This window comes from Nuphar pumila, chromosome 1 (assembly GCF_984573655.1).
Source record: "Nuphar pumila chromosome 1, dmNupPumi1.hap1.1, whole genome shotgun sequence".
NCBI lineage: Eukaryota > Viridiplantae > Streptophyta > Magnoliopsida > Nymphaeales > Nymphaeaceae > Nuphar > Nuphar pumila.
Genome location: NC_143249.1, coordinates 118,427,944 through 118,452,550, shown reverse-complemented (window position 1 = coordinate 118,452,550; position 24,607 = coordinate 118,427,944).

Below are 24,607 nucleotides of genomic sequence, written 5' to 3'. Positions count from 1 at the left end.
CTTCCTAAAAGTTTTCACCTAATTCCTGCAAAATTCCAAGTTAGCACAAGATGTGTATAGGAAGCAATTCATATAATATTATTTTGAACCTAAGATACAATTTGATGGAATATTCATTCACATATCTTACACACTAAAAAAATGCAAGATAAATGGCAAATTCTATACTGGGATCACATGTTGAGTGAGTATTAGAATACGCATGTAATATCCTAAGTGTAATATCCTAAAACAATAATGAACCTAAAATAAGCTTGTTTAAAAGATATGAATGATATTCTAAGTGAGTTAGAATACACCTATACCCTCTAAATGGAAGAATTTATACCTAATGAGTGGTGGAGTGTGCACAGATGCCTAGTGTAGGTGTTGTGCATGTGTGAAAGTATGTGCACAAGGCATGTGTGCACTGTGGGTGTGTGAATGTTGAAGAGATGAACTGCAAAGGCGGTGCAGTGAATGGGTTGTGAAAGTGGAGTTGTGAAGGGAAGATGCTATCTTGGTGGAGGTGTACAACAGGCTATAGCAGTGGATATGCAATGTGAGTGGAACATTGTGTGCATTGCTGCAAACATAACAATACCGGAGATGCCGAGGCACACTGTGTAATAGGTGAATATAGTTGTAGTGGAGTGCAATGTTGAGCATACTGGAACGATGTATGTAGCCACAACAAATCTTGGCACTGTTGTAAATGCCAACAAATCATATCCGTATCCGACACTACTGTAAATGCAAAAGAAGTTACAACAGTGTTTAGCACTGCTGTAAAGGCAAAGAGATTACAATGACCACATAAAACTGGATATCACAATGATCAATATCAACAGGAATAACGTAAGTTGGGCTTCAACCAACAAAGTCTGTTTTGCAGATTCCATAAGAAAATGCAGTTGTGGTACAGTTTCAAACCATCTATATAAACTGCATTCAGGTAAGCCCTTCTTTCCAAGTCAGAAAAATAAACAAGTATCCCAATTATATTGTCTGTGACAGGTATTCCCAAGTTCTTCTCACCAGTCTATTTAAAATGGGAAAATAGCCTAACTAGGATCAGAACAGGATTGGAGGTTTTCATCATAATTTTTTTTTTATCAATAGTATGCAGCAAAGTGAGCATGACATACAAGGTAAGCTACAACAAAGCAATATATCGTGAACCAGGTAGACAACAAAGTAAGTAAATGAATCAATGAGATGAGTTAGTGAACATCATAGGCGACATGCGTGCAAATAATATACAAGTGATAAGTTGGTGTACATGTGATAGTGTACAGTGTTGCTGGGAATGCAAGTGTACAAGGACTGTGTGTAAGTGTTGAAGGTAATGCAGAAATCAATTTAGCACAACAGCAAAAAAAAATGGTTGTCTTTGGCACTCTCATATCGAACTCAACAACTGATATATTTGATGGCAGGGGAAGATCAATTCCCATGCATGTGTTGGTCATACCTTAACAAAGAACAACACAGATATGCAGAAACCAATCACTTGTGAACCATGTGGGAGTAGAAATCTACTTGCAGCAATTGGAGCAGATTCATAGTGTTGTGACGGGACGCAAAGCCATGACCCAGTATGATATGCACGTGCAGTAAAATATGACCTAATATAGGCATTGGCAATGCTGCCATGAAATTTATTTAACTTCGGTGGATCCAAACTTAATGAATTCTACATTATTACCGATCTGCTCCTTAACTTTCTTAATAACTGAAGCTATGAAACCACCATCTTCTATGGTAAGATCATTTGTGCACTTATACTGCACCCCACACCTGTAAATACCATGAGGTCCCAACCTTCCAATGATGATTAGCACTATGACTTCCCTAAGGGCGTCTATGCTTTTCCTATAATGTCCCACGATTGGTGGGACATCATTGACAAAGTTTGTAAAAAAGAAACATACCCTAAGAGCAGAACAAGTTCTTGCCTCGGAGATTAGCTGATTAAGATCAACAGGTGTTATCTTTCCCTTAGATTCATATTGATGCTTTTATTCCTTTCATATTTCCAAGGGAGTATGATTATGAGAAGGGGCATTGAAATAGCAAATGGAATCCAACCACCTTGTGGAATTCCATTGAGTAAAGATGTCATACCTTTTATTTCACAGGAGAGGGTAAACCACAAAGAGGAATACAACAAGGCATTTGTAATAGTAATCATGAATGATCAACCCCTTTCCCCATCATGTAGATCTGACCTTTCAAGACACATTTGATGGGTCTTTCTTATGGAACAAAACCTGACTGGGTAATGTTCAGCCAATTAAATCATGGTTATAACAACCATGAGTTTTTATTTGAAATGAGTAAATCAAGGATAGTAAATGAAACACGCACAAGTTTGACTTAGATTCATATATTACATGAATGCTAAGAATACACAGGGAACAATGGTATGTATACATTTGCCTAGGATTACAATGAATTGTAATGCCATGAGTGATGAAGAGATGAGTGCAACAAATAACAAATAGGAATTGTGCATGGCCCTTTTACCTTTCAGAGAATAAAAAAAATATAAAAATCGTCAGGTATGCTTAAGCATAACACTTACTAGCCCACCAGACTACTATTTTCATAATCCCCACCCGTTCCTCTCAAACGGAAGGATATAATACAGGCCCCCATCTGATCAGAACCTGAGGAGTTGGCATTCGACTTCAACTTGGTCTAGTACGAGTATTATTTCTGCACATCCTTATCTCTTCGACGAAACCAAAATGGATGGCAAAGACAGTAACTCCTGGATGATGAAGCAAACAAATACACACAAATGCTGCGAAGATGAATGCAGATGCTGAAATGGTGATGGATAACACTGTATTAAATTAAAGAATGCAAATGTGCCGACATTATGATTAGATTAAGGATAGACCACCAGATTAGGTGAATGGAGAAGGGATGCAGGTCAAAATATTGAAGAAATGAAGACGTGGGATGCTCAAAATAAAATAAAATACATGATCAGTAGACGTTGGCGAGATCCGATCAAAGGATCTGCCTACACTATAAAATATAAATCTTTAGAGCGATAGAGACGATACAAGTAGTTGCCTAAAACAAAATGCTCAATGAAATGATGATGAAACTAAAAACAAAAACAGAGATATGCAGATGCGATCAGGAAATATAAATGATATCAAAGCAAATATTTACAATGGATGAGGATCATAAAAATTCAATGTAAGCTTCAATATCCTAAGGTTTGCAAAGCCATTGAACCTTGGAGGCGGCTTTATCTAGCAATGACACAATTCTGGAACCCTTAATGTATGAAGACAAGACACAAACCAAGGTGTTGGCTTCCTTGCGACTCGTCAGAATAACAAGGAACACCCTCACGAATGCAATGAACTACGACTGTAATAAATAAAACAAGATGGATAACATACTAACATAAATTTAGTAAGAAGAGAAAACTTTCATTAGAGAAAGGAAATGACAAGTAGATGACAAAACTGTGATAATTGTGAATAAATGCTAAAAGAAAAATGAACAAATAGTGATGAAACAAAAGACCACACAAAAAAAAAACATAAAACGGTGAGCAGGGAAAAAGGGGGATGAGCAGTAGAGGGGTAAGAGACAAATGGGGTTGATGACTCAATTGCTATAAATCTAAAGATCAATTGCAAAGGATATTTAAACTTAAGCCATCAAAATCAATATGAGAAAAGAAAGGGGATATGAAAATGAGGATTCCTAATGAAATCCCTGGATTACTGGCTATGCATCATATGATTCATCGGCAGATGGATGTTCAATACCCATCTGCCTCATCTGAATGCCAGCAATTTGATAAAAATCAGAGGGAATTCATAAGAAGATCAATTACGAATGAGAGGAAAAGAAAATGAGTACTAGAAAGCGGATATCTAACGTAAAACCAGAGAAAATCCAATAAACTAAAAAAATGTTGGAACGAATGTTTCGTTTATTATGGCAAGAGGTAGATCGACTCTGCTATATGCAGGTCGATCATGCCTCTGATGCCTTATAATGACAGAAAAAAATGCAGAAGGATAAAACTATAAAGGGAAATTTCTTCAGAAAACTAAAATAAAAGGGGCAGAAAACTTATATAAAATCAGAAAACCCATGATAATGCAGTAACAAGAGGAGAAATCTCCTACGGAAAACCGAACGGGAAGGATAATTGTGACTTACTTACAGTTGCGGGGGACTCTTCCGTTTTTCTTGCTAGAACTGGAGGTCTCTTTGCAGACCAGAGGAGGAGCTTCAGGGATAAGGTAAAGGGAAACAGGATAAAAGGGCGATCTGGAGAAGATGATAAGGCGGATGATCGGGTGCGAAAATGGACCACTTGATGGAAGATAGATGGTGTTGATCGATCCCCCCTTTCCCTCCCTTTGCGCCCTTTTTATAGAGAGGGGAGGAAAGGTCTGGAAGCGGGGAAGCACATTGGCGATGGATGGACAAAGGAAGATGAGGAGGTGATCGAAGGTGGTGATCGATGGATGGCCATCGAGTGAGAGAGAGGGGAAGATGAGAGGGGTCGTTGGAGTTGAATGGGAGAGAAGAAGAAGGCAGGTCGTTGGCGATGGGCGGAGGAGGTCTGAAGGAAGCAGCCAATGGAGGGTCGATCGATCGAGAGGGAAAGCGTGCGCGAGAGAGAGAAGGTTCGTGAAGCAAGGAAGCACATGGAGGGTGGTTGGAGATCGGTGGATGAGAAAAGGGGGCCATCGATCGAAGGGTCGAGCCAGCGAGAGAGACGAACCAGAGCGTGATCGGGAGAGAGAAAGACCGTTGGGAGTTTTTTAGAATTTTCAAAAACATTGTTCTAAAAAAAAGTTTTCTTAAAAAGGGTTTTAAAACTTACTTTCCTTAGAAATTTTCTTTGTGTTTTGAATTTTTTTGTTGTTTTCTTTGGCAATTTCTACATTTTTTTGTATTTTTTACATAAAAGTCTAAAACTATGGGAAAATAAAAGATCTAAAACTATTTTTTTTTGGTATTTTTGAGAAATATTTACAAAAGAAGGGTTTTCTGAGAATTTGGGTTTGAATTCTTCAAAAAAAAAAGGGTTTGGATCCAGGTTTTGAGGAAATATTTGAGTTTTGAACCTCGAATCGAGAAACACAGAGTAAATGGATCCAAATGGATACCAAATGGACTGTCTGAGCCTTTCAGAGATTATTTTGGTATTTTTGTAAAATTGATTTTGAAAATTGGATAACGAGGCTCATATTGGAATTTTAGTATTGTATCCGGATCCGAAATTGAGTCAGATATATAACATGAATTTGGATTCTAGTGAATCTGAGAAATAACTGGAATTTGGATTGAAAATGACTCAATTTATTCAGAAAAATGATGTCAGAGATAAAGAGGGAAATTTTACAAAATTTTGAAAAATTTGGGGTGTTCACAGATGCCCCTCTTTGCTACTAAGTCGATTGAAAGTCGAGCTTAGTGGCAAAGAAAACACTCCAAATTTTGAAAAATGCCCCAGTCAGAAGATCTGAACTGGTTGTGGAAGAATTTTATTTTGAAAAATATGATTTCTCAGGCTTAAAACCTTATCCTGAATGGTTTTGGAGAGACAAAATCCTCGAAAAATGATATGACTGAATAACATAAATGAGAAAATCGTGATGGGACTTTGGGCGAAGATCCCAGAATGATGAAAAAATAAGAATTTTGATCAAGTCTCATGGGTGAGACGAGATCAGCCTTTTGGGATGATTCAGGTTTAACCCTTAACCTGGATGGGACAAAGATATATCAAGATAAATTGAATGAGGGAAGGAATATATGAGGACCTTGATGGGACATTTTTGGAAAAATGCCTCGGGAGATGAAGCTCAAGTATGATCCTTTACTGGATGGATATGAAGAGCATGGATTCCACGATGGGAAACCATGATGGGACTGAGAGAACTACCTCATCGAAACGAGGAACCTTGTCAGAATGAGGCTCAGGTTTAACCCAAACCTGAAAAGGAAGATACCTCGAGGAGCGAGGTTCAGGCTTAACCCTTAACCTAAAGGGGTCGACCATACAGAATCTTCAAAATGAAGAAACCATGATGGGACCTCTGGAGTTGGATGAACAAATCCGAAAGGGTTTTGCAAAAGGAAGAAAAAAATGAGATTCCCTAAAGCTGAGAAAAGGGATGATCTTGGGCGCCTCATTGCTGAGACTAAATCAGCTTTTGAAATGGTCTTCGCAAGAAATATAGGTTTGACCCTTAACCTGAGCGGGTGATACCTCGATGAGCGAGGTAACAAGTTTAATCCTTAGCCTGAATGGATACAGAATCCTCGAAGAGCGAGGAAACTGTGATGAGATCTCTAGACTTCGCACAACAAGTCCAAGAGGGGTTTGCAAAAAGATGAAAATGGGAGTCCCTAAAGCTTGAAAAGGGGTTGATATGGGCCACCTCATCGCTAAGACTGAAATAGCTTTCAACAACAAAATACCTTTTGCAGAAAGTTTAGGTTTAACCCTTATCCTGAGCGGGAACTGTCTATGGCGGGACAGTGGGGAACACAGGGAAGTGTGCAGATTTGAGAGACTCAAATCAGACAGAAGAGAAGGACCTTCTGATCCTAATGAGAGATGACGTCAGGATATGTCAAAGACGAACATCAAGTTCTTGCTTCATGTTGAGATAACTAGAAAATATTGCCAATAAGATGCCAAAAATTATAGTTGATTCAGAATGATTGAACTATGCTCATGCGTGTGAAAATATCACCTCTTTCTACCTAGAGTATTAACTCCAATTGAGCTAACTCTACAGAATCAAGAATCGAATTCAAATTCGTTTCTGTTGAGTTTCTTCAAAGAAGATATCAATTTTCTTGATATGAAAAGAGAGAAAATATTCTTAGCTTCATAAAAGTGGTTAAATGGAAAGATATTGATAGAAGAATTTTACATAGATAAAGATAATTTCTGGCAATTTTGGTAGTTTGATATCCTGGGGCTTTTTCCATGATGATCTTTTTGCACTCTTTTGAGTCATGGAGCTTTCTTGGGTTTTAGGGAGAAGCTTATTACATCATCCTTCATTTTGGAGATGTCCTAACTTTTTCTTCTTTTTCTGGGAAGGGTACATCACAAACTCCTTCATCTCTGAGATGCTCTGATCCTTCTTTTTCTTAGAAAATATACTGATGATATTGGCTCATCGGTCAAAAATCTCTAGACGATAGTAGAAATCAAATATCTTTTAGGGTTTGTCGGGAGGTTCGTCGTATCCGCCTTCATCTTGACGGTGATCTGAACTTTCCCTGGAAGGATCCGTCACAAACTCCTTCATCTTGGAGATAATCCAAATCTTCTTTGGCCCCGGGGGTCTAGCTCGCATATTAGTCTTCATCTTGACGACAATTGAGAGATCCCTTTTGCAGATATTTGATTTGCAGCTTAAATGACTGCGGAGATATGGATTGGGTAGATTCTTTCATCGCCCAGGATATTTTCACTGCCTTATTGCCAGAAGAACGGTCTTTAAGAATGTGCCATAGCCATGATCAATATCAATTCACTTATGGCTTTTCAACATCATTGAATTTTCCTTAGCCGGTCATATCGAAGATTTTTCTTTATCCTTTTGGTTGACCAACAGAAAAAGCTTGAATTTTGTTCTTTCTTTGCAGAAGTCTTGTTCTTTTAACAATAATACTGAAAGTAATTTGAGGTAATTCTTTGTGCAATAAAAGCTTTGAGATCAACAATGGTTTTTGATAGCAAATTGGCAAAATATTCTTGGAATCCTTAATGAAAGTAATAGCTTGACATCGAATCGACATATCCATGACAAAATTTTCCTCTCTTTTTTCCCAAAAAGAGAGACTCCGGATTAGCCCTTACCTGAATGAGAAAGTAGAAAATACTCCTCTCTTCCCCGAAGAGGAGGTGTTTGCAAAACAGAACTTTCGAAGAGAAATTAAGTTTTCGTCAAAACTCCCTATCTCTAGGCTTCTCTTATGGAAATGCGGCAGAAAACAAAGTTGAAAAAGTATCATAGAGGAACGAGTCCATCACACTCTCCCTAGAAGAGGGTCCTCCGTGAAGGGGTTGGCCAAAGATGAGAAAATCGGAGGCCACAAAAGAAACGAGCTTCCGTTGAAGCTCTCCATGGAAAAAGGGTTCTTTTGTGTAAAGTTGGTTTGTTGTTTTGCAAACAGTTCGCAAAGAATTGAGTCCCTTCAAACTCTCCCTGGAAAAGGGTTCTTGTGAACGAAAAGATGGTTACATGAGAAAGGAACGAGCTCCCTTGAACTCTCCCTGGAAGACGGTCCTTCGCAAGAGAAAAAGATTTATTTTTGACAAAAGGGTAACCCAAAGGTCGTAATTGAGAATTAGAGCTTTGAATTGTGATGAATGGTTAGTACAAAGACTGAACCTGGGGGGCTGACTGATCAGTCAGACAGACACTAGCACGAGCGCTAGATGTACCAGTTGAGCACTGAATTTTTGAAGAACGCACCAGTAAGAGTACTAGATTTTAAAAATGCACCAGTACGAGCACTGGGTTTTGAAAATGCATCAGTACAAGCACTGAATTTTTGAAAACACACCAGTACAAGCACTGGGTTTTGAAAATGCACCAGTACGAGCACTGGATTTTTGAAAACGCACAAGTACGAGCACTGGGTTTTGAAAATGCACCAGTATGAGCACTGAGTTTTGAAAAACACACCAGTACGAGCGCTGGATTTTGAAAATGCATCAGTATGAGCATTGGGCTTTTGAAAACACACCAGTACGAGCACTGGGTTTTTGAAAAAGAGACCATAATCCTAAGATATTTAGAAATCGAAGCGGGAATGAATGCTGATGTTTCAGGATTATCCCTTATCCTAAAGGGGAAGTTTAGGTTTGTCCCTTAACCTGAAAGGGAAGAGAAAGGAAAAACCTTGGCCCAATACGAGCATTGGATCAAAGGAAAAATCCGAGTCGGAACTCGAAATTGAGGAAATAAAAGATAAAGGAGAAAACCTGAGTCGAAACCTGGATCTTCAAATAAAAATATAAAAGGAAAAGCCCGAGTCGGAACCTGGATCTTAAAAATAAAAAATGGAAAACCCGAATTTAAAAATCGAATCTTCAAAGCAACGATTGGTTCCAACACGAGTGTTGGATCCAAAAGGAAGTTTGAGTCGGAACCCGGAACTTCAAACGAAAGATAAAAAGGAAAAACCTGAGTCGGAACCCGGATCTTAAAAAAATAAAAAAAATAAAATAAAATAAAAGATAAAATGGAAAACCCGAGTTTGAAAAACTCGAATCTTCAAAGCAACAATTGGTTTCAACACGAGCATTGGATCTAAAAGGGAAGTCCGAGTCAGAACCTGGAACTTCAAACGAAAGATAAAAGGGAAAAACTCGAGTCGAAACCCGAATCTTTAAAAATAAAAGATAAAATGGAAAACCCGAGTTTGAAAAACTCGAATCTTCAAAACAATGATTGGTTCCAACATGAGTGTTGGATCCAAAAGGAAGTCTGAGTCAGAACCCGATACTTCAAACGAAAGATAAAGAGGAAAAACCCGAGTCGAAACCCGGATCTTAAAAAAAAAAAAAAGATAAAATGGAAAATCCGAGTTTGAAAAACTTGAATCTTCAAAGCAACGATTGGTTCCAACACGAGCGTTGGATCCAAAAAGGAAGTCCAAGTCGAAACTCGAAACTTCAAACGAAAGATAAAAAGGAAAAACCTGAGTCAGAACCCGGAAAAATAAAAATAAAAATGAAAAACAAAACCTGAGTCGGAACTCAGATGGGAAGGAAATAATTCCAACCCGTTAGTCGGATTCTGAAGGGATTCACAAAAGGTATGAATAGATTCTGATGATCATGAAGAAGATGAGAGAGTTATTCAAGATCCTTGACCCAAGATGGTCTAAGATTTGAATTTATGATGATTTTAGGATTATCCCTTATCCTAAAGAAAATTTGACAAAATTGACAAAATTTATAGAGATTGATAAAGGATAAAAGAAATTGATAAAAAGGAAAGAATCAATAAAATTGACAATAAAAATTGAAAAAGATTGGTAAGAATTTGGTAGAAATTTGAGGAAAAATTGATGATGGAAGACTTCAGGACTATCCCTTATCCTGAAAGAAAAAGGACCTCGCGGGACGAGGTTCAGGTTTTATCCCTTAACCTGAAAGGGAAAAGAAACAAAGGAGTACCTCATTGAAAAGAGGCATCAGGTTTATCCCTTAACCTGAAAGGGTGGAAGAATAAGGATTTGATAAAACTTAATAAAATCAATGAAAATTTTGATGAACTTGATAAAAACTGATAAAATTGATAGTAAATTGATGAAAATTTGATCAGATTGAAAAATGAATAAAAATGGATGAAACTAGTAACAAGATTAATTGAAAATCGATAAGATTTTAGGAAAACAGAGTTTTGTTTGATCCTACCTGCACATGATGAAAGGAAGATAGATGTATATAAAAATAAAATATAAAAATGACCTAGTATCACAGAGAAGAATTTGAGAATTGATAGAAGATCATTGTTTTATCGAAAGGGCTCTTTGAAGAAGTACAAAGACTAGAATGGAAATTTCAAGTATAAAACTTCTTCAAGTGCAGAGCGTTGATTGGATCTGGCAGTTCCACCCCATCTGCGTTGATCAGACGATATGAATTGCATGGCAATGCTTCCTTAACCACATAAGGGACTTCCCAATTGGGTGACCACTTGCCCTGTGGCCGACGCTTGAGATGAGCTGTTGATCTGAGCACCAAATCATTAACTCAGAATTTTCTCTCAATGACGGACTTGGCATAGTGTCAAGCTATCCTTTGACGATAAGCTTGAGCATGCTCTACTGCCTTTAGTCTCTTCTCGTCTAAAAGATCAAGTTGTACCAACCTCTGCTGCTGATACTGATCAAGCGGGAGTTCTATGAGCGACACAAATTTGAATGCGGGCTTCTGAACGTGCAGAGGTAATACTACCTCGGTCCCATAAACAAGCTCTGAAGGAGTAGCATTGGTTGGAGTCCGAATGGTGGTTCGGTATGCCCAAAGTGCATCATGCATCTTCTCGTGCCAATCACAGCCTGTTTCTACAATTCTTTCCAAAATGCGGATCAAAATCTTGTTGGTGGCCTCTGCCTGGCCATTCCTTTGAGGATAATAGGGGGCTGAGAAATGATGATGAATCCTGAACTTCGAACAGAAGGTCTTCATCTTCTCGTTCTTGAAGTGGCTGTCATTATCTAACACAATATCATGTGGTACGTCGAAACGGCAAAGAAGGTTCTTATGAATGAAAGAAACCACATGTCGGACTTCTACTGTTCGCAGAGTTACAACCTTGACCCATTTGGTGAAGTATTCTGTAACTGCGAGAACATATCTGTGGCCATTAGAAGCCGAAGGAGTGATTGGACCCACCGCGTCGAAGGCCCACATTGAAAAAGGCCAAGGAGAAACCACAGACTGCAAGTATGTGGCTGGCGCATGAATAGAGGGTGCGTGCATTTGGCATTTGACGCACTTCCTCACAAATCAATGGCAATCCTACTGCATGGTCTTCCAGTAATATCCTGCCGAGATAATTTGTTTGACTAACATTTGGTAGCCGACGTGACCACCATAAATCCCCTCATGTGCTTCTTGGACAACTTCCATTGCTTCGTCTCTGTCTAAGCATCTGGCATACTCAGAACTGAACCCACGACGGTAGAGAGTATTGACAATGATGAAATAGCGGGTTGACATGTGCTGAATCGCATGTTCCTCCTTTCTTGGCATCCCCGGTGGGAATTCACTGGTTTCAATAAAGTCTTTGATGTCTTGGTACCAAGGTTTCTCTTTCTAAGTGGCTTGGTTTACTTGTTCAGCTAGAATGAAGGCAGGTTGATCAAGTCTGCCAATCTCGAAGGAACGACAGGATTCACTGTCTTTGAAAGACAAAATGGAACCCAGGCAGGCTAGGCCATCTGCGATATGATTATATTCTCTCTTGACATGATTGAGCTGAAATTCTTCAAAATCGCCTATGTGTGCTAAGGTGATCTTCTGATAGGGGATCAGTTTTGAATCTTTGACTTGCCATTCAGCATTGACTTGACTGACAACAAGCAAGGAATCACCAAAGCCATGTACTCTCTTGACGTTGAAGTCTTGTAGAATTTTGAGGCCTTGTATTAGAGCTTCATACTCGACCATGTTATGAGTACATTGAAAGTTGAATTTGAGAGAATAAGGGATCATTTCCTTTTTGGGAGTGATCAATAAGATCCTGATCCCTATGCCGGACATATTCCTGGCCCCATCAAAGAATAGGGTCCACATTGGAGATTCTTGGATGTTGCAGATGCGATTGTCGGAAAAATCATCTTTTGCCTTGATTTCCTCTGTCAACGAAAAATCTGCCAACTGATCTGCTATGGACTGACCTTTGACTGAGTTCTGAGAAACATACTCCAAGTCGTATTGCATCAGGAGGACTTGCCATTTTGCAATCCGTCCAGTAAGAAAAGGTTGTTCAAGAATATACTTGAGAGGATTGAGTCTTGACAAATTTTGATTCCTGAGGCCAACAGATAATGTCTCAGTTTCTGACACATCCATACTAAGGCTAGACATGTCTTTTCCATCTGAGAATATCTCTTCTCATAATTGATGAAAGTCTTGCTTATGTAGTAGATGGCATGCTCTATTCGGCTGCCTTCCTTGTACTGCGCAAGAAATCCGTCACATGTGTTTTGATTAACGAAAATATACAAGAGAAGCGGTTTTTCCAATTCTGGTGGCTTCAGAACGGGTGGATTGAGGAGATATTGCTTGATGCGCTCGAATGAGAGCTGACATTCTCACCCCCATTCAAATTTCACTTCTTTTCTCAACAAGTGATTGAAGGGCTCACATCTCATGGCTAAATTAGAGATGAAGCAACGAATCGACTGAATGCCCCCTTGAAGGCTTCTCAGTTCTCTAAGATTGGTTGGAGGCGGCATATCAATTATCGCTTTTGCCTTAGCATGATCCACTTCTATACCTTTCTTGCTGATCATGTAGCCTAGCAGTTTGCCTGACTCCACTCCGAAGACATACTTCTGCGGGTTGAGTCTCAGCCTGTACAGAATGAGTCTTTCAAAGACTTGGCTGAGAGCATCGAGATGATCCTCTCCTTCTTTGGATTTGACTAGGATATCATCCACATAGACATCCATGTTCTTATGCATTTGGTCATGAAAAATAACTTTCATTGCTCTCTAATAGGTTGCCCCAGCATTCTTGAGCCCAAATGGCATGACTGTATAGCAAAATATACCCCAAGGTGTGGTAAAAGAAGTTTTTGATTGGTCACGAGCGACCAATTTGATTTGGTTGTAGCCTGAGTATTCATCCATAAAGGAAAACATGGTGTGGCCCACCGTGTTGTCGATCAAAAGATCGATGTTAGGAAGTGGATAATCATCTTTTGGGGTAGTCTTGTTTAGATCTCTGAAATCAATGCAGATTCAGACTTTGCCATTCTTTTTGGGAACTGCTACGATGTTCGCCAATCAATCTGGATAGTCAATAGTCTGGATGAATCCTGCCTTTAACAAGTCCTCAAGTCCTTCTTTAACTTGTGGCGCTACTCGGGGATCCATTTTCCTTAATTTTTGCTTGATTGGCTTGAAGTCTGGTTTCAGCACAAGACGATGCTCGACCAGCTTGGGATTTAAGCCTGGCATATCCTCATAAGTCCAAGTCAAGACTTCTTGATGTTGCTTGAGGAAATAGATGAGCCTTTCCTTCTCATCTGAACTTAAGCTGGAGCCAATCTTGAGGATCTTCGGGTCATCTTCTGAACCGATATTGACATCCTCTATCGGATCCTGAACCAACAGCGATGGCTCATCCTGCTTCTAAATACTGGCAAATTCTGGCAACTCTTGAATCGCTGAATCAAACTCCGCTAGCTCCTCAATCTGCTCTGCCATCTTGCTGACCCCTGCCCCTGCCTTTGCCTTGCAGATTCTGACCGGTTTGAAATTATTTTGAGAACAGTTGGGATTGATAACGAGCCTTTTGAGAAATTTAGGAGTCATGATTTGGCAACCATGAAAAACGCAAAGAAAATTTTTGAGAAAAAGGTAAGAGATTCAAAATAGCCTTTCGCACAGAAACAAAGAATGATGATATAGACAAAAATATAAAGAGAGAACGATATACGCCAAGATGTAAAGAGAAGATCAAAATTTCATTGATTGAGCAACTTGATATTTACAGATGATTTTGATAAAGAGAGGAAAACTGGGACAGAGTTGTCCCTACAAGATGACAAAAAGAGAGAGAAAACAGAAAACAATGGCATCATCCTCTTCATTATGCTCCCTTGACGAATGCAGTTCTCCTGCCGGATGACTGACCAGTGAATCCCAATCCTGTGCGAGTGACATGCTAAATGAGAATGATCGGTTCCACGATGCCATCCTCATTCTTCCCGAGACCCCTGAAGGGTTGATAGCCATGCTTCATCAGAAGATCGAATCCCTTCTTGGCTTTTAAAAACTGATGGAACAGAGGATGATCGCTGAGAGAAGCGCAATTGAGGCGTCCTCCGATCTTGTAGAAATGAGGTCCCTGCCACTAAACTACTGTTGCGACATTCTCTGTTGGCTGGACTTCCTTCAGTTTCAGCATGTCTAGACTGTCGCTCAGATTAATTTCATCAACTTCCCAGATGCTCGGAATGTCGGCAATGAAAGTAGGTCGAGGAATCATGGGCTACGGGAGCCTCTCCTCTGGATCTTCTCCCAAAACGGTGGTGATCATGCCTCCCTTCGACCATTTGATGCATTGGTGAAGGGTAGAGGGGACAGCATTGACATTGTGGATCCAAGTGCGCCCTAGAAGAAGATTGTATGTGGGTGGCACATTCACCACGTGGAACAGCACAGTGTGCACCGAGTAGTTAATGAAAATTTTGAGGAAGATTTTTCCTTTGGTTGTCTGCCCATGATTGTCAAAACCGTAGATTGTTATCGGATCTGGGGTATATTCTTCTTCTTTCAGACCCAAGGCCTTGGCTGTCATCTTTGAGCAGATGTTGAGACTGCTGCCTCCGTCAACAAGCACATGAGGGACAGTCATGCCCCTAGTTCGCACCACTATATAAAGCGCATTGTTGTGGAATGTATGAGGTTTTGACAAGTCCTCATCTGAGAAAGTTATTGGTGCGTTTGTCATGGCCTGGTTGACTATCTGTGCCATATCCTGTGGGGTTGTGCTTGGCTTGACCTTGATCTTTCTTAACAAATCATCTAGCACTTGCTGGTGTTCAGAAGAAGCATGGGTTAGATCCATGATGGAAATGTTTGATAGAGCTATGATCGGTTTCTGAGCTGATTTCGATGTTTTACCCTTCTTTGAAGCTGACTTTATGAAGCGCTTCGAAATCCTGGGAATCTGCTTGACAACCTCTGTCGTTGCCTTTGTCGGCTCACCGACTGGTTTCTTGTTGCTAAGAATCGAAGTGATATCCACCCTCTTGATAGAAGATTGTGCCTGATGTAGCACGATGACCTGATGTTGATTCTGAATGTTCTGGCTGGAACACAACTGAATACTATTCTGAATAAAAACTGCTTGTTCTGAAATAACTGAAGTTGAATGCTTGGGAAAAGGTTTGGACAAGATCTCAGGCTGCTCTTCGTCCTCATCCTCGATCAACAAATTTTTGTCGATACAGTCCTGGATGATATTCTTAAGGACAAAACAGTGCTCTGTGTCATGTTCTACAGTCCGGTGGAATTTACAAATTTTTTTCGTCCATTTGCCTATAACAACTGGAGGATCTGCCACCTTAGTGGGTTTAACCATCCCCTTTAACAACATGTATTCTAGGACATCTTCCTAGGATTGTTCCAGAGCCGTGAACTCTCTGTCATAACTCTAGCCATCGTGCTTTGGTTTTAGTTGCTGTTTCGCTTCAGGTTGTGACACTGGTTGAACAGGCAGCGGCTTGACGAACTTCCCCTTCTGGGCTGCAGAGTTTGCTCTCTCAGCCTTCGAGCTTCCTGAGCCCTTGCTACGGTTTTTCTTATTTTTCTTGTTGCTAGAACTGCTGCTATTGCCTGAAAAATCTATGGAATAAGCAACATGTGCCTTCTTTTTCTGCTCAGGGTTACTTCGGACAAAAGGATAACCTTCATAGAGGCCATTGTCCAATCTTGTTTCGAGCCATTTGGCTCTCTCAATCAACTTAATAAATGATTTCGCAGGAGATGTGGAGATGAGATTCCTTAGAGGCTGAGAGAAGTTATTTAGGATGATTTGCAGCACATGCTCCTCTGAGATAGGAACCTTCATCTTGTTACAGGTGCTCCTCTACCTGTGATTGAATTCTCCAGCTCTTTCATTCTCATTCTGCTTTAGATTGTACAGATGGTTGAGAGTCGGTGAGGCCTCAATATTGAACATGAAGCACTCGATAAACAGGTTCATGACTTTATCGAACTCTCGTAGTTTGATAGGATTGATGTAGTCTGCATACCACCTGACCACTATTCCTTCCAGACTGCGAGAAAAGCAGATGAACAAGGCCCTGTTGTCCTTTCTGAAACGGCCGCATTCCGCATAAAAGGTGGCCAAATGAGCTTTTGGGTTTCCCATTCCATTGAATTTAAGGAATTTCCGAGGAAGATTCTCCAGATTATCATCCCCGTCTAGGCCATTATAGAAATCTTCGCCTGAATAGGTTTGCTTGCCTTTACTCTTGGTCTGGATGTCTTTGATTGCTTGAGTCATTTCCTTCAATTGCTCGTGCATTGGATTCTCAGCTGGGATCCCAATTTTGGGCTTATTCATAGATTCAAGCTCTTCAGCAATCTTTACGAACTGCCGCGGAGGGTTCTGACTGAAGACACACTGTTCTTCCTCTTTTGACTCTTCTTCCGCTGATTCTGAATCTTCAGAAGTAGTATCTGGCTGAACTTTCTTTTTGATAATCTTGACTTTCTTTTTCACAACCTTCTTCTTCAGTTTTCTTTTAGGAATGGCCTTCTTCAAACTGACCTCAGCTTGCTCTGACATCATCCTTGCCATCATCTTCTGAAACAGACCATACATGGCGGGATTGATATCATCTCCCTTGTACTGACTCTATCCTCTGACTGACTTGGGAGAGTCCATTCCTTCCACTTCACAGTCTCTATGCTGAGGAACTGTTTCTTTCCCAGTCTTTGTCTGAACCATTCTGACAATGCCAATGCTTTCTACAGAATAAGGGAATGGTTAGAGCAAAGGAAAAGATGTTTTCAAAACAACATTTTGAGAAAAGAATGGAGGATATGGTAGACAATTAAAAAAAGATTATCTCATTACCAGGGATTTGGTCATTACAGAATTTGTGACAATTGCGTCATCATTCTCATGACAACAAAAATATGCCTTGTTACCTAGGCGAGGTCGTCAACCATGATAAAAGATACTAAAGCTGAATGAGGAAGATATTTTAAAGGAATGTCCCCACTGCCGGGGATAAGGTCGCCACAAACATCGCGACTATTTATGCTTAAAAATAATATTTGGCCAAAATGCTTTTCAGTAGAACAAAAAGTAAATTTCATTTATAATAGATTCAGAGACAAAGAGAGGGTGGACAGATAGTTTGCCACCACTCTTGAAATTCAATAGATACATTAGGTTCAGGAAACACAGAAAGAGAAATGAAGGAATCCCAAGTGTATTTGGTTACATGATATGCCCCAGACCACTGATCCGACTGCAGATTGAATTCTGGCATGTGACCGGTCGAGAAGCGAATGTTGGCCTGAACCTGCCGCTGCAAAAACTGTCTGAGACACCTCTCCGGCTGATAGTCGACACAGAAGAAAGGCCCCAACAACCTATAACGTTTTTCATGGGCATAAGTGTAGCGAGGGACTGATCCTTGCCTGTCGAAGTAATCCCAAACCATCTCCTCCTGATGCAGACCCTCGATCAAAGCTCGACACTGAATGACCGATTTTGGCTTCTTGTTGTTGAACCTGAAAGAACTGACTTTTGACGGCACGTGTCACAGGAACCACGATTACAAGGCATAAGTGCATCCTTCCACCAAAATGGTCTCTCCAAGGGAAAAACGAGCTAAGCCTCGGTAGAGGAAGGCTAAAGCTGCCATGGAAACTGAAAGTTGACGGGTCTGCTTGCTTTCCCATCTTCGAAAGAGTTGGGCGACTCTGACATCGATGAAATTCTGACCATCCTAAAAGAATGCTAATCCTACTGTGCATAGGACCATGGCATTCTGAATTCTATCTTTGGCTGCTCGGGACAAGGTGTCAACCTCCTCGTATGCTCCATATTTGCGATAGAGTCCAAACAGGTCGATGAACTGATATCCACTGATCTCAATGAGAGGCCAAGATCTGTTTCCTGTTGCTCTGGCTAAAGCTTCTCGAACATCTACCCCCTTGATGTTGATCAGGAACTACTGTTCGACATGATCATCTGGCTGACCAGCTGGTTTGGGCAATCCCATAATGTCATTGAATTCGTCCATCAGTAGAATCATCTCTTTCCATGGAAACCAAAATATGCAAGTATGTGGATTTTATCGTTCTGCCATAGCCTGAATCAGACTTCCGTTGATGGTTCGCTTACCCACTGCGGATGCCATCTCCAATTTACAGTCATCCAAGTGGTATGGGAACATACACGAGAAGGTGGCGAACCAAGAATAATACCACCGAGGGAAGAAGGAATGAGTCTGGATAACCCGATGATCTGGGGATCCATCCCTTATTCGATAGAAGACATGATCTCCGGAAAAGACAGTGTCGAAGGAATTGGACGCCATTGGAATAATACTGGGTAAAGAAAAAATGAAGAAGATCAGATAGAATGCAGGACTTATGGATAGACTCTTGAAAAAAAATGAGAATGGATACAAATACTGGAAATTTTGAAAAGATTGAGGAATTTTTAGAAGAATTTCTAGGGTTTTTTAAAAAATTTGATATAAAAGAGAAAAGAATGTAGATAGAGGAAAAATATACACCTGGGTTTTTGAAAATAGAAGAAAACTTGGAATAATATACCCAAGGTTTGGAAAAGGTTTGATATATATAAAAGAATACAAGAAAATATCGCATAACCACAGCTGCACAAACAAGGATGCGCACACAACACTACTTAAAGGTTGACTCTAAATGCAATATTTGAAATGGCTTGTAGGACCTTAATCCTAACTCTATGGTTTAGATCATCTGATTCCAATCAAGATATGTCGATATACTCGAGCCGAAGTTCGAAGTACGTGGCATAGAAATATTTCTTCGGTTCTAAGGTAATGGCTTCCCAACATCCTTGAGCACCTACCGATATACCTCGAACTATGGCCCTTAGGTACGTGGTAGGGGGCGCTAACCCAAATAAGTGGCCCAGTTGTAAGGCTCTCTTCTGAACTATGGTTCAGTGAGACAGCCCAGCAACGTGAAGACCGGGACAATATAGGTAGGGATGTTTTCGAAAACATGTTCAAAATGCAATAAAACAGATGGTTCTAATGCAAGTCCTAAAAGAGATAGAATTTAAATGAAGAAAAGCATACACTTGCATACATTGTTTGCATTCAATCCCTAGAATTGAGGAGAGTTGTATTTCAGACCTAAGTCTAAGTGAGCATGAATAGATCTCCTCAATATGGTCCTACCAAACCATACTTAGATTCTATATGTATTATGTCAGCTAGGACAGAGTCTAGGCTCCTAAGGTTTGCATGGAAATGAAGCTGACATTTGTAGAATAAAGACTTAGATAATATCAAAGCAAAGCAAAAGGCATAATTCGATCGGACGAAGATGAGTCCCATCACGGTCGCCAACTCCTGTGATCATGTAAAATTTTTCCTCTCGGTTCTCCTCTTCCTTCTCTTTGCCTTTCTAGCCTCTATTCCATTTTGAAGAGGAATAAAAGATAGAAAAGAAGAGAGAAAAGAAAAGGAATAAGAGAGAGGAACTCTTTTGCAAGGTCTCATTTGACCAAAGAAATATTTTGAAAATCATTCGCCTCCGTTTTGAAAATTTGCGGGAAAAATGGAAAGACGGGATTCGCTCGTCGGTACGAGGTTCGACCATTCCTGGCGCCTTTACCAGAGGTAATCAAACCAATGATCGAATTTATGCCCTTTGCTTTGCTAGAATATTATCTAAGAATTTATTCTAAGTCTAAAAAATGCACAAAGAATCATGCTTGTGCGAATGCAAGGATGTATGCTCTTTTGAAAAAAAATAGTTTGGAAATTTGGGATTTTCCAAGTGATTCTGAAATAAATATGATAATTGAGTGAAGAAATGATTTAAAGATTTGAAATTGGTTTGAAAAAGTTAGTTTTTGAATCTAACTTAGAATTTCAAATATATCTGGAAAGAGCGACTTCAATTTCCAAGTCTTGGAATGATCAGATTTTGGAAAGATAAATCTTCAGATGAAGAGAAAAGGAAATTTGGAATTGAAATTTTTGAAATAAGAATGAATTTTCAAAGTCATAATGGATTTTGAGTTTGAATCGATTTTCAAGAATCGATTTTGAAAAAAAAAATTGAATTCAAGACCTAAAACAGGAATTGAATTTGAATTCAGATTTGAGTATTTGAAATTAGCTTTGGAAATGAGAATTGGAAATGGAACTGGATCGTAAATCTGGAATAGAATTTGATCTGAAATCCAGAATGAATTTTTGATCTAAAATCTGGCATCCAAGATGGAATTGAATTCGGAATCTGGAATCCTAAATGGAATTTTGATCCGAAGTCTGGAATCCAAGATGACAGTGAATCTGGGATCTAGAATCCTAAATGGAATTGGATCCGAAGTCTGGAATCCAAAATGGAGTTGAATTCGAAATCTGGAATCCTAAATGGAATTAGATTCGAAGTCAGGAATCCAAAATGCAGTTGGATCCAGAATCTGGAATCCTAAATGGAATTGGATCCGAAGTCTGGAATCCAAAATGGAGTTGAATCCGAAATCTAGAATCCTAAATGGAATTGGATCCGAAGTCAGGAATCCAAAATGGAGTTGGATCGGAAATCTTGAGTCCTAAAGGGAATTGGATTCAAAGTCAGGAATCCAAAATGGAGTTGGATCCGGAATCTAGAATCCTACATGAAATTGGATCCAAAGTCTGGAATCCAAAATGGAGCTGAATCCAAAATTTAGAATCCTAAATGGAATTGGATCCGAAGTCTGGAATCCAAGATGGAATTGGATTTTGAAAATCCAAATGGGATTTGTCGATGGATCTGGATTTTGGAAATCTAGATTTGAATTTAAAACTTAGGAAAAAATGAATTTTGAGATTCAGAATCAATCTCATGATTTTGATTTTGAATTAAGAATCAAGAATAAAGGATAAACTTGATTTAAAGCTTGAGTTTTGAAATCAGAAGATGAATTTTGAAAATTGGATCCAAGGTGCAAAATTGAATTTGAATTTGAATCCTGGAAATGAAAATGAATTTGAATTTTCAAAGTTGAATTGGACTTTGAAATTGGATTTAGATTGGAAATTGAGTTTAGAATACAGGAATGAATTTAAAATCTCAAAGTCAAATTGGACTTTGAAATTGAAATTTGAATCTTTAAAATAAGATAGAAGGATGAATTTGATTTGAGAAATGAAGAAGATACTGAAAATCACTTGGATTTTGGAAAAGAATTTTGAAAATATGATGTAATTCTATCCTAAATGATGAATGAATTAAAGAAATTTAAAAAATGGTTTTGAAAAGCAGATTCCATTCTTTAAATGAATTGAAATAAGATTGAAAATATAATATATCTCTGACTATGGTCATAAAATGTATTATATAATAATCTATATTTGAATTCAGGTGAAGAATAAAAAAATATTTTTGGTGCTTTTATAGAGTTTAAAATGAAATTAACTATCAATATATCCTGACTATGGCCATTGATATATATTTTGAGTTAATTTTAAGTTAAACTCTGATAAAAGAAGAAAATATTTTAAAAATATGATGATTTTTGAAAAGGATCCAGTGTGGATCTAATGTTATTTCATAAAAGATGAAAATCCTAAGTCTTGTTTACATCCTGACTATGGCCATTGATGCAAATCATCAACTTAGGATTTAATGACCTCTTATAAAACGGTACACGTGCCATTTGTGTTCCCATTTGTGAAATTTTGCAATAAAAGATAAAATGATGAAAAGGAGCAATTTCTATATATGCTCATACATTCTATTCTAGTGCAAGGAATACACATTCTCATTATAATCTAGCTATTACATCATTGAATTGAATTGAAATTCAACTTCCTAAAAGTTTTCACCTAATTCTTGCAAAATTCCAAGTTAGCACAAGATGTGTATAGGAAGCAATTCATATAATATTATTTTGAACCTAAGATACAATTTGATGGAATATTCATTCACATATCTTACACACTAAAAAATGCAAGATAAATGGCAAATTCTATACTGGAATCACATGTTGAGTGAGTATTAGAATACGCATGTAATATCCTAAGTGTGATATCCTAAAACAATAATGAACCTAAAATAAGCTTGTTTGAAAGATATGAATGATATTCTAAGTGAGTTAGAATACACCTATACCCTCTAAATGGAAGAATTTATATATAATGAGTGGTGGAGTGTGCACAGATGCCTAGTGTAGGTGTTGTGCATGTGTGAAAGTATGTGCACAAGGCATGTGTGCACTGTGGGTGTGTGAATGTTGAAGAGATAAACTGCAAAGGTGGTGCAGTGAATGGATTGTGAAAGTGGAGTTGTGAAGGGAAGATGCTATCTTGGTGGAGGTGTACAACAGGCTATAGCAGTGGATATGCAATGTGAGTGGAACAGTGTGTGCATTGCTGCAAACATAACAATACTGGAGATGCCGAGGCACACTGTGTAATAGGTGAATATAGTTGTAGTGGAGTGCAATGTTGAGCATACTGGAATGATGTATTTAGCCACAACAAATCTTGGCGCTGTTGTAAATGCCAACAAATCATATCCGTATCCGACACTACTGTAAATGCAAAAGAAGTTACAACAGTGTTTAGCACTGTTGTTAAGGCAAAGAGATTACAATGACCACATAAAACTAGATATCAGAATGATCAATATCAACAGGAATAACGTAAGTTGGGCTTCAACCACCAAAGTCTGTTTTGCAGATTCCATAAGAAAATGTAGTAGTGGTACAGTTTCAAACCAGCTATATAAACTGCATTCAGGTAAGCCCTTCTTTCCAAGTCAGAAAAATAAACAAGTATCCCAATTATACTGTCTGTGACAGGTATTCCCAGGTTCTTCTCACAAGTCTGTTTAAAATGGGAAAATAGCCTAACTAGGATCAGAACAGGACTGGAGGTTTTCATCATCAATTTGTTTTTATCAATAGTATGCAGCAAAGTGAGCATGACATACAAGGTAAGCTACAACAAAGCAATATATCGTGAACCAGGTAGACAACAAAGTAAGTAAATGAATCAATGAGATGAGTTAGTGAACATCATAGGCGACATGCGTGCAAATAATATACAAGTGATAAGTTGGTTTACATGTGATAGTGTACAGTGTTGCTGGGAATGCAAGTGTACAGGGACTGTGTGTAAGTGCTGAAGGTAATGCAGAAATCAATTTAGCACAACAGCCAAAAAAAAATGGTTGTCTTTGGCACTCTCATATCGAACTCAACAACTGATATATATGATGGCAGGGGAAGATCAATTCTCATGCATGTGCTGGTCATACCCTAACAAAGAACAACACAGATATGCAAAAACCAATCATCTCTCAACCATGTGGGAGTAGAATTCTACTTGCAGCAATTGGAGCAGATTCATAGAGTTGTGACGGGACGCAAAGCCATGACCCAGTATGATATGCACATGCAGTAAAATATGACCTAATATAGGCATTGGCAATGCTGCCATGAAATTTATTTAACTTCGGTGGATCCAAACTTAATGAATTCTACATTATTACCGATCTGCTCCTTAACTTTCTTAATAACTAAAGCTATGAAACCACCATCTTCTGTGGTAAGATCATTTGTGCACTTATACTGCACCCCACACCTGTAAATACCATGAAGTCCCAACCTTCCAATGATGATTAGCACTATGACTTCCCTAAGGGTGTCTATGATTTTCCTATAATGTCCCACGATTGGTGGGACATCATTGATAAAGTTTGTAAAGAAGAAACATACACTAAGAGCAGAACAAGCTCTTGACTCGGAGATTAGCTGATTAAGATCAGCAGGAGTTATCTTTTTCTTTGATTCATATTGATGCTTTTATTCCTTTCATATTTCCAAGGGAGTATGATTATGAGGAGGGGCATTGAAATAGCAAATGGAATTCAACCACCTTGTGGAATTCCATTGAGTAAAGATGTCATACCTTTTATTTCACAGGAGAGGGAAAACCACAAAGAGGAATACAACAAGGCATTTGTAATAGTAATCATGAATGATCAACCCCTTTCCCCATCATGTAGATCTGACCTTTCAAGACACATTTGATGGGTCTTTCTTATGGAACAAAACCTGACTGGGTAATGTTCAGCCAATTAAATCATGGTTATAACAACCGTGAGTTTTTAT